This window comes from Pinus tabuliformis, chromosome 7 (assembly GCF_031772625.1).
Source record: "Pinus tabuliformis cultivar Carrire ecotype Pingquan chromosome 7, CPIR1, whole genome shotgun sequence".
NCBI classification, from domain to species: Eukaryota; Viridiplantae; Streptophyta; class Pinopsida; order Pinales; family Pinaceae; genus Pinus; species Pinus tabuliformis.
Window position 1 is genome coordinate 1786223803 of NC_142293.1, and position 12023 is coordinate 1786235825.

The 12023-nt window shown below is 42.6% G+C and overlaps 1 pseudogene; it reads right to left on the reverse strand.

Moving 5' to 3' along the window:
- Nucleotides 1-2626: 2626 nt before the first annotated feature.
- LOC149255498 (calcium-transporting ATPase, endoplasmic reticulum-type pseudogene) lies at nucleotides 2627-3499 on the reverse strand (annotated as a pseudogene).
- Between the last annotated feature and the right edge of the window lie 8524 nt (nucleotides 3500-12023).

Consider the following 12023-nt stretch of genomic DNA (forward strand, 5'->3'; position numbering starts at 1 on the left):
TGCAGAAAGAAACTGAAAGCCAAAAAGAAATACAAACCCTAGCAAACCCTAATTCTACTAACTAGTCCTACTGATGCAAAAAGGAGAATGCAAACTACGAGAAGAGATGCCTTACTTCTAGGAAGGTAAAATGCATGTGTCTAAGTTATTACTATCTGAAGAAAACATATTTTTGTATTTTTGCTTAAGTTGTTGAAATTATCACGCATGTGCTTCTAACTAGTTCTCCACTGTGCAGGGATGGATCAAGGGATGAAATGCTTTGGGAAAGGTTGGGATGGTACAAAGAGGGTCTAAGGGATCCCTAACATTCTTTCTGAGAGTTTCACAAAGTCTGGATGACATGCAACCGTGTCTATGAACTTCTACAGGAAGTCTGCAGGGGTTTCTACAGGATGTTCAGAGATTTCTACAGGATGTTCTGAAATGGGATTTTGGAGCATGGGTGAGTGAGGGAAGATGCATGAGTGGATATGGAGGTAGGATAGGGGTCTGAAGTGGCCTAGGAACTGATGGATGGAGTTGATGAGAGGGTGTGGAAGTCTAGCTTGCATCAAAGAAGGTTTAGGCAATGGAAAGGCAAGAAGGTAGGGTTACGTGGCAAAAGAGCAGATGGGAGATGAGGAAACAGACTTGGTGATGGAGGAGCTGATCTGGACGAGGCTCAGATGAACGAGGAGGTGATGAAGGTGCCCTGCATAGTGTTTCCAACTGAACCAACAAAGACATACAAGAAAACAAAGATCTAGTTATGCTACCCTAATATGATCTAGCTAACAGTAGCAAGAATGGACAACAGCTTTATTTGCAAGGAAACCATGTACAACACGTGAGCAAGAACAGTCCAAAAAGATCTGAATGAATGACTAAATCCTACCACTCTATTCCAACCATAAAAAGCTACTTTAACCATCAAAAGAAATCTAAATAACAAAGAAAGATCTAAATCTAGATAGCAGATTTTATTTCAAGAACGCAGCAAAACACATAAAGATAAACAAGGGAGGTACTGGGCGCTTGAGATGGGCCCAACCCCAAGAGCTACAGCCTCCCAAGAGAGATTTAGAGCTGGTGCAAAGCTGGATTCATCTTTATTAATCAAGAATGAAGAGTTACATCAAAACTGTCCACAAGGAGAGCTTGAGAATGAGCTGAAAGCAAAGCTAGTCTATGGCCTACAAATCGAATTACAAAATGACTAACTACTGGCTAACTACTAGCTACAAAATGACTACCAACTAGCTAACCAAATTGACTAACTAGCTAATCCCAAAAATGACTAACTGAAATGAGGTGTTGAGCCCTCTTATTTATACAATTTGAGGACCCAACAGTCCTCCTAAAATTTAGGGACTTGGCTGCCCAAGACTTGTAGTTAACAGCAGTCCAACTTGACTTGCTTGGCTGCCCTTGAACTTTGAGCTGATGGTGGGGAATTCAAGGTAAGGGCCCATAAATGAGGGGGACACCTTCCTACAAATCCTCTAGCTCGTTCTCCCACAAATTTCGCTGCCAAGTGCTCATTAAGACCTTCAATTTTGTCTCCAAGTTGACCAAAAAGGCTACACAAAGCACCCATTAGACTTGTTGGCATAATGACTAACCAAATTCACTCTATTAACATAAATATAATCAAAAACATGCAATAAACTAATGAGAATGGTGGACTAAGCCAAATTAGGAGGTTGAATGAGCCCAAATATTTGTCCATTTTTGGGGCTCATCATCACCCCCCTACTGAAAGTGTTGCTCATCCTCTGAGCAACCAAATCTCTCCCCTCGTCTTTGATGGCCCTGGTGGCTTCCTTGGCTGGCATCTCGGCCGATTTCTCCTTTGGCTTCCCTCTTTTCAAACTTTCCTGTAGAAACTGTTCGCTGGCTTCCTGTAGAAACAGTCCTCTGTCTTCCTGTAGAACAGTGTGCACCACTGTATCTTGCTTGGCCGTGGGCGATTTTCCTTTCAGCTGGGCTATGGCAGCCTTCATCTTCTCCCCCTTTCTGCTCTTGCCACTGTCTGCTCCTTTTCCTAGAGAATTCTCAGCCTTGGTATGATTGTGTAAGTATATTTAATATGATGGTTGAAATGGTGGTGAAAGGAGATAAAACCCATGGAGAATGGAAGAGAAGAGTGGTTGCATGCCTCCTCAACAGACTTCAAGCTTCAAATCCCTCTCCATACTTGATTCTGGCCTGCCCAAAGGCTTCTACAGGATGTTTCTGGTAAAAATACAGAACTTCCTGTAGAAGGTCCTGTAGCTTCCTGTAGAAGGTTGAACCATGACTAAATTGTGCCCGAACCCTGAAAAAAATGAGTGTTCATGGAGGGGATGGATGTGCTTAGGGTGGCCAACACAGGTGCTGCCTCCTTAGCTAAAGTATTGACCAGTTTCTCCTTCTGCTGCCCTTTCTCTGAACTTCCTGTAGAAATGCCCAAACAACACAAAGCCTTTGAACTCATTTGATGAAACTTGCTCAAGAGTAATTCCCTTGATGCATCATCTAATTCAACAACTGATCCATATGCAAGTTGTTGAAAAGCACTCCTTTCAAGCAAGTTTTCCATGGCGCCTTTAACTAGCAGACGATTTTGTCCCATTGGTTCCATGACAATAACACCCATGGATTTTCAATCACAATCAAACTCCAATAAAGCCAGCCTCTTTGATCTTTGTATCCACCAATCATAATTGCCCAATTGCAATGTGCCACTGTTGAGAATGGCACTTGTATCACCTGCCATTGGGTCTGGAACTCCCATTTTTTCAACCAATACCTTCAAGGCTGCCTCAGTGGGAATACCAGTAGCATGGAACTGGTGACCTTGACAAGATATCCCTGCATCATTGCAAACTGCAGCAACTTCTGCCAGAGTTTCTAAATCTTCCCCCATATTATGTGCAGGCCAATCCAATATTTTTCCATCCTCAGGATTATATGTTGTTCCTTCAACAGTAAACTCTCTAAGTGAACCAACACTGTGCCCTATGACTATAAACTCACTGACAGACGTCTGATTGGTTGTAAGAGTACCTGTCTTATCAGAGCAAATCATTGTGGTGCAACCCAAAGTCTCCACGCTTGGTAACTTACGCACAATAGCATTCGTTTGTGCCATTTTACGAGTGCCAAGAGCCAAACATGTAGTAATCACAGCAGGCAATCCCTCTGGTATAGTAACAACTGCCAGAGCAACAACAATCTTAAAGTAGTACGTACATTTCTCAAAGGAAAACCTGATATTGTTTTAGCCACCCATCTATGACTTCCCATGAAAGAAAATATTTGTAGTTCATGATCCAGACAAGAATACAAATGGCACCAATCACTGTTGTCAGTCTTTCACCAAATTCATCTAACTTCCTTTCAAAGGGGGATCATGACATTCCATTGAAGCTTCCTGAATTTGTCCCTGAATTTTACCTATTTCTGTAAACATGCCAGTGCTCACAACAATGCATGTGCAGCAGCCATTGGTAACTGTAGTTCCTGCAAACACCATGCATGCTTTTGACTGCAACTCACAGTCACACAGGGTGGCTGGATATGTTCTTTTGATCAGATTCTGAATTCAAACAGATTGCTCCATCATTAACAGATCTATAATGCGTTTAAAAACTCTGAAATCAACACTTTCAAGAACCCTGGTAACCTTGGACACGAGCTTTAACTACTTTTCTCATTTCAAGCTTGAATTTTGACAAAAATCTCGGGTTTTCCTTCTGCAGAGCTGTTCTCTGCCTTTCCTGTAGACGCCTTCCTGTAGGCGACTCTCGTTTCCTGTAGAACGAAACAGTGCTCCCTGTAGAATGCCGAGAAGCCGAAGGGTTCTGAAAAATGGCCGAGAAAGATTGGTGGAGGATGAAAAGTTAATAGATTGTGGAAACTTCAGTTGACGATGTGGCAAGTGCAAATGACCAGCAGTTCGTGAGTTTCAGCTGAGCGCTCAGATTTCTGCGTGATTTTTGGAGTGAGGTGGCAGAGACATGTGTTGGCCATGCAGACAGTTAAGCTATTGTGAAATGCATGTTCTACTTATGAACTGTATGTTCTCTTCTTGATCCGCTGCACTGGAGTTCAAGCAGCTGACACTAACTGTGTTTCTTTCACGTGAATGACTGATCATGCTGCGTGATTTTTGCCTTGATGAGTGCAATTGAATATGGCTCTCTTCTTGGCTGAATCCACCCATCTCATTCGTTCATGCAATGCTTAGATCAGATTCATGTAATAGAAGAATAGGTTTTGTCACGTACCTGAAGCCAAACAGTTGCTTGTGAAGCTTCTTGCTGCTGCATGCTCTGATTCTGCTGCTGCATGCTTGGATCCTTTGATTGCAGGAGGCTTGGCTAATGATTTTTGATTGCTTTTCCTTGTGCAGGTGTCCTCTGGCCGGATCTAAGCTGCATGCAATCGTTTCCACGTTCAACTCTGCCCGTTCAAGCTGCTGCTGCTGCATGGTCACAAAACCAGAACTTCTTTTTGCCATTTCTCCCAAACGGTAGATCAGATTGATCTGAAACTTAGTGAGCATGTTCCTACCATCATTATGCATCTCCCATAGCAAAATCGTGATCAATGGATGCACGGATTTCGAGAAAAATGGAAAATGGCTGAATATTTCAGAGCTCGATTTCTCGGAAACCGTGCATCGGAATCGGCTGAAACTGCTTGGGTAGGCTACTATCACCCATGTTCATCTCCCCATGAAACAGGTTTTAAAACGAATGAACGGATATGGAGAAAATGCAAAAATGGCTGATGGTGATGGAGGCTGATTTATTGGAAACCGTGCACCGGAATTGCATGAAACTGCTCAGGCATGTTGTCATCAACCTTGTACAATTCCCCATAAAACGGTTTGTCAAATGGATGCATGGTTTTCAAGTTATGGCAAAAACAAATTCTGCTCTATGTGTTTTTGCTTCAAGACACTTTGCATTTTGGTTGCATGGGATGACAAAATGAATTTTGGTTGTGATGCAGGTATAGAGATGATGGAGGAGGAGTTGGAAGACTGCATGAGGACTTCTGAACCCTTGAGGAAGCTACTATGTTCGCCAAACCACTTTTTGAAATGCATGCCTAGTTTCCCACAATTTCTACAGGAAGTTCCTGTAGAAGCACAATGAGAAGCACAAGGAGGTGGAAAAAATGATGGATGAAGGCAAGGGACGGACACACAAGTGCTTGTAGGCCTAATCAACAGATTCCCACCATCAGATTCACTTTTGAAATTGGATTTGGCTCGTCCAAAGGTTCTACAGGATGTTTCCTGTAGAAATACAGAGCTTCCTGTAGAAGGCAAGAAAATTCCTTTGACCTTGATTTGAGTGCTCCTCCTGTCATGAAACGTCCTTCTTGCAACCTGCAATGTCACTGCTACAACATGAAATTATTCAATGGAGATTAGCTTTATTTTTCTTTTTCTTTTTCTCTCTTTTTTTTTGAAAAACAACTAGGGCACCTCATGGAGGTTTTCACCCTAATTGCCTGCCTTGGGCGCCTCCAAGGGAGGTTTTCACCCAAAGATCTTATTCTCTTTTCTCTTTTTTTTTTCAACCCATTGACCGCCTCATGGAGGTTTTCAATCAATGAGCCAATCTAAGGTGCCTCCGAGGAGGTTTTCACCTTATATTTCTATTTTCCTTTTTTCATTTTTTCTTTTTCATTTTTTTCTCTTTTTTCTTTTTTTTTTTCTTTTTTTCTACCCTACCCTACTTGAAAAACAAAATCATTTTCAAGTATAAGAATACTTCCAATGGAGCCATGTGCACATCAAGATTAGAGACAAGATGATGTGAAGGCTCGAAATACATGCTTTGACAACGATCCAGATTTCAAAGACAAAATGATCTGACTTTGAATGGATCAAACATAGCTGAGGAAGAGAGTACTGTTGCAACTTAGTGACTGTCTGGAATCGTGTCTCAATATAGCTTTGATATCCTTGGTTCTTTTGCTGATCTGGATCATGTTTCATGTCACCCTCTAACATGACTTTCTCATCTTCTTCTTTTTGCTGATCTTTCTCTTGAGTACATGGAGGATTTGATGGTAACAATGAGGGAGCTCTCTCGATCTCTGAGTTTGATCTCTTCTCTTCATCAAGTGCAGCCCATGGTCCTTTGATCTCCTCTTTGGAATCTTCTTTTGCTTGATGTGATCCTTCAATGCTTTCAAGATGATCTCTTTTTTGCAATGATTTTCCTGAGCTATGGTGAAGATCATTGAGCTCAAAAGGAGTCATTTGCACATGTTGTGCCTCAGCTTTGCACTTGTGTTGAGCTGCTCCAATGTGTGGGTTTGGAGATGATGGTACGGGTAGTTGAGTGGAGGTGTGAAATTGAGATGGAGATGGATGGCAGTGTGGTTGGGTAAGAATTTGGGGTTGCCTTGGTGGAGAAGGAGGCGATGGTTGTGGACAAGCAGGTGATGGAGGAAAATAAGTGGGAGGAGTGTTGTACTGGGGCCTCCACCCCTGATGAGGTGCATTCCACTGAGGCTGTGGCTGAGCATAAGAGTGAAACGAATGAGCAGCTGGTTGGGCATAATATGGATCTGTGAAGGAACAAGGAGGAGGTGTGAACCAAGAAGGATGAGCAGGGGGACCCCAAGAAGGCATGAAAGTGGCTTGATAGGGGTCATAATAGGTCTCGGGTGTCCCTTGCAGTTCCTGCTGGTAAGATCTAGGTCCATGCGGCCAACTTTGGTTCATGTAATAGGGTGATTCAGTGGCTCCTTTGGCTCTCTGATATGCAGCTTTGAATCTGGGTAAGGAAGGGCACTGATCTGTAGGATGGTATTCTTCACAGATGAAACACACTTCTAGGGAGTGCATTGGACATTCGTTCCTAGGATGCTTTCTAGTGCACCTAGGACAAAAAATGACCAAAGCCCTCTTGGCTTCCTCTTGCTTCTTTTGGATCCGCAAGGTATCCAGTTGCATGGCAAGAAACTGCCTCATATCACTCTTGAAATCTTTGATCTGATTTTCAAATTTATCTTTGGACAAGATGTTGCTCCCAATATTTCTGCTTGCAGCCATTTGCTCCAGAGGAATGTTTTCTTCTTCTTCTCCCCTAGAGTTTCTTTAAATATGCCTTGATGTCCACCCAGGGGTTCTTCAATCACAGCCATCGAAGAAGAGAGAAGGCTGTGTGAAGCAGTGGGGGTGTTTTTCAATCATTTTTCTAACTTATCTCTACTCCTACAAGGCATGAAATGAAATCTTTTTGCTTGATTTTTGCTTTTTTCTACTTCTACTTGCAAAACTGAAATAAATTGAACTGCAACTAACTATCGCGCTAAAATGAACATGCGGAATTGAAATGAAAGCAGGAAAAGACTAGTCTATTTTGCTCAAATGAAATTGCAGGAATGAAATGCTAGTCTACGCTTGCGGAATTGAAATGCTAATCTACGCTTGCAGAAGCGGAATTGAAATGCTAATCTATGAAAGCAAGAAATGCTAATCTACTTTTGCATAAATGAAATTGCATAATGGAAATGAAATAAACTACTTAGAAGAAGATTGTAGTGGAAAATAGAAGAATAGCGACAATCAACAATACTCTGACGCTTCCCCGGCAATGGCGCCAAAAAGATGGTGGGCCCCAGTATTGTAGCAATAATGCTACAACTCCTGGAACTCCCTTCTTTGATTTTATCAACCCGGTGGTTCGTAACAAACTTGGAAGCGACAGTGCTGTATGCACAAGTACTAGCTCTTGCCGCAGCTGTCACTTGGTCAGCTGGCACAAGTCCGCTAGGGGCTCAAGCCAACTTCTATGAGCTCTTAGAAGAAGCTTTTTAACTGATGGACGAAAGCTAACTCAAAGGAAGCTAATCTACTTGTAGAAAGAAACTGAAAGCCAAAAAGAAATACAAACCCTAGCAAACCCTAGCAAACCCTAATTCTACTAACTAGTCCTACTGATGCAAAAAGGAGAATGCAAACTACGAGAAGAGATGCCTTACTTCTAGGAAGGTAAAATGCATGTGTCTAAGTTATTACTATCTGAAGAAAACATATTTTTGTATTTTTGCTTAAGTTGTTGAAATTATCATGCATGTGCTTCTAACTAGTTCTCCACTGTGCAGGGATGGATCAAGGGATGAAATGCTTTGGGAAAGGTTGGGATGGTACAAAGAGGGTCTAAGGGATCCCTAACATTCTTTCTGAGAGTTTCACAAAGTCTGGATGACATGCAACCGTGTCTATGAACTTCTACAGGAAGTCTGCAGGGGTTTCTACAGGATGTTCAGAGATTTCTACAGGATGTTCTGAAATGGGATTTTGGAGCATGGGTGAGTGAGGGAAGATGCATGAGTGGATATGGAGGTAGGATAGGGGTCTGAAGTGGCCTAGGAACTGATGGATGGAGTTGATGAGAGGGTGTGGAAGTCTAGCTTGCATCAAAGAAGGTTTAGGCAATGGAAAGGCAAGAAGGTAGGGTTACGTGGCAAAAGAGCAGATGGGAGATGAGGAAACAGACTTGGTGATGGAGGAGCTGATCTGGACGAGGCTCAGATGAATGAGGAGGTGATGAAGGTGCCCTGCATAGTGTTTCCAACTGAACCAACAAAGACATACAAGAAAACAAAGATCTAGTTATGCTACCCTAATATGATCTAGCTAACAGTAGCAAGAATGGACAACAGCTTTATTTGCAAGGAAACCATGTACAACACGTGAGCAAGAACAATCCAAAAAGATCTGAATGCATGACTAAATCCTACCACTCTATTCCAACCATAAAAAGCTACTTTAACCATCAAAAGAAATCTAAATAACAAAGAAAGATCTAAATCTAGATAGCAGATTTTATTTCAAGAATGCAGCAAAACACATAAAGATAAACAAGGGAGGTACTGGGCGCTTGAGATGGGCCCAACCCCAAGAGCTACAGCCTCCCAAGAGAGATTTAGAGCTGGTGCAAAGCTGGATTCATCTTTATTAATCAAGAATGAAGAGTTACATCAAAACTGTCCACAAGGAGAGCTTGAGAATGAGCTGAAAGCAAAGCTAGTCTATGGCCTACAAATCGAATTACAAAATGACTAACTACTGGCTAACTACTAGCTACAAAATGACTACCAACTAGCTAACCAAATTGACTAACTAGCTAATCCAAAAAATGACTAACTGAAATGAGGTCTTGAGCCCTCTTATTTATACAATTTGAGGACCCAACAGTCCTCCTAAAATTTAGCGACTTGGCTGCCCAAGACTTGTAGTTAACAGCAGTCCAACTTGACTTGCTTGGCTGCCCTTGAGCTGATTGATTCGGTGGCCCTTGAACTCCGAGCTGATGGTGGAGAATTCGAGGTAAGGCCCATAAATGAGGGGGACACCTTCCTACAAATCCTCTAGCTTGTTCTCCCACGAATTTGGCTGCCAAGTGCTCATTAAGACCTTCAATTTTGTCTCCAAGTTGACCAAAAAGGCTACACAAAGCACCCATTAGACTTGTTGGCATAATGACTAACCAAATTCACTCTATTAACATAAATATAATCAAAAACATGTAATAAACTAATGAGAATGGTGGACTAAGCCAAATTAGGAGGTTGAATGAGCCCAAATATTTGTCCATTTTTGGGGCTCATCAGGTATAAAAAAACATCACAACTATCTCAAGGTGCGGAAACTTGGTTCTTGCATCCCCCCATACTGCTTCGGGTGAGACTTCAGTTCACGCTCCATGTATTGATGCTAAAAGGGCCAGTAGTGTAGGGATTTGCATGGCTAATTAATGTTGAACCTAGGTCAGGGCCCATCAAGCCAACAAATGGTTTCGTTTCCAGGACCGGGATCTACATAATGAGATGTGTGATGTTGCATCGCTGAAATTAAACTAAAAAGGAGATCGAAGACTGGTTAGATAGAAATATCCACCAATTTGCAACGAAAGAGAACAGGAATCCATGATTTATGAAAGAACAGTGGTTGGATAGATACATGTACACAAAAATACATGAGATATTCTTATGTTCCTTCCCGGTCAAGTTGTATGAGTGGATCGCGAAATTGGTAGACGGCTAAGGAAGGTGGAGGCTTGACGGTCCAATAGTCTAGATCCCGGAGTTAGTGTGGAGATTAGAAGCCTCTGAAGATCATATCGAACCCATTGTTGATCATTGGCTCGATCGTATCATAGTAGGGTTCGTGACATAGTTCGTGGTTGATACCTCCATTAGTTACAGCGAAGCAGAGCGCTGCTCCTTCAAGGGGCCGTGAGGTAAGTATTTAAAATCATTAAATACCTGGATTAAGATGCTCTTGTATGAAAAGTGGGTTATGTAGCTACCTTGATGTTTGGGGCTACGTGAAGTGGAAGGAAATTTAGGAACAAGGGGAAAACAGGCCCTGAATATAGCCCACTAATTGAACCTCCTTTGAGTGATGACGAGGAAGCAGCACAGGCATCTCTGCAAAGCATTGTTCAGTTGATAAAGCAAGGGTTCCCGTGAATACCCCATCCACCCACACCACCTCCATCTTCACCTCTGCCGCATACACCTTCATCTACACCATCGACACCTCCGCCACTATTCAATATGGTGAACTCAGTAAAGCTACCTGTGTTCAAGGGTATGGGAAATGGAGATCCAGACTAGTTTTGGTTCGTCGCAAAGGCTATATGGGAAGCTCAGGATATCATGGATGATCAAATGAAGAAAGCAATGTTGCTCAGTTCTTTACACGATCATGCACTAAAGTGGTACATTAAGTACTGCATTGATAACCTGATCTCTGCATTGGCAGATATCCAGATTACGCTGAATAAGGAATTCAGTAGACCCAAGTTTGAAGTGCAATCAATTGTGGGATTCAAGGAGATTACGATGAAGCCTGGTGAGACACCCTGGGATCTGGATCAAATATTGAAGTGTATAATCCGCGAGGCTAACATGAACTTGACTGATGGGGAGCATCGTGAATGGTTTGTGGCCTCGCTCTTGCCTCATCTAAGGGTTGCGCTATCACAAAAAAAGATTGGGACCCAGGCAAAAGCCCTGGAAATTGCGATGAGATTGCATGAGACACCAATGCAAGATTCTAATCTGGGGGTTCAGCCAATTCATGCACAGTTGCATAACCTTTGCCTAGAAATGCAAAGTCTGAAGAATGATAGAACAGCTCGGCCCAAGGTGCCGAAAAAATTTGGTGCATGAAGTGCAAAATCTAGGGGCATGACAAAGATCACTGTCTAGTTTTCAAAAATTATGTTATAGTAGGGGGAGTAATTCCTCTGAGGCTAGAAGCCGCAACAGGGCCAAGTACAGGGCCTGCGATATGGTGTGTTATCTGTCAGGTATCTAGAAAACATGCGACAGACAATTTCCATTTGTTGCAAAAATTCGTACAGACACCGCAACAGCGCTTTTGCATCTTCTATCAATCGGTGGGTCATGATGAGCACAATTGTTGTAGTTACGAATTAATGATGGATAGAATGCCTGCATATAGGGTGCAAGTAGAAACCTGGCCTTTGAAACAAGGCACTGGGGAGCACGAGGTGAGTATTAGGGGGGTGAATGAGGCCGGGGTGGAGGAGGACCTGGTATAGGTTGGGGGCAGGTCATTTGTTACAACTGTGGGGGACCAAGACACTACACGCGAGACTACCTGAATCTGACATGTCTGTCATGCCGCTATTGTAATCAGTTTGACCACGTGATGGAGGATTTCCCTATATTGTTGGCTAAGATATGCGAAAAGGGGTTGCAGCCTCAACAATCGACTTAGAACCTGAAAATGATGATGACTGAGCCTCGTGAGGAAGATCCTAAGGTAAATATTGTGCTACAGAGTGGAGTGGCGACTGGTGAATACAAGGGGAAGCATCTTGAAGAAGGTGAGTAGTTCTGCAAAGAGCTGAAAAAAGAGAGTGGATTCTATCTAGAACACACAAGAGAAACATTTATGGAAGCGAAGAAAAGCTTCGTTGAGGCCTCTACCTCAAGAAGTCAGGAGAAGCCGGCTAAAGAAATGGACTCATCCATGATTTCTAATTTCT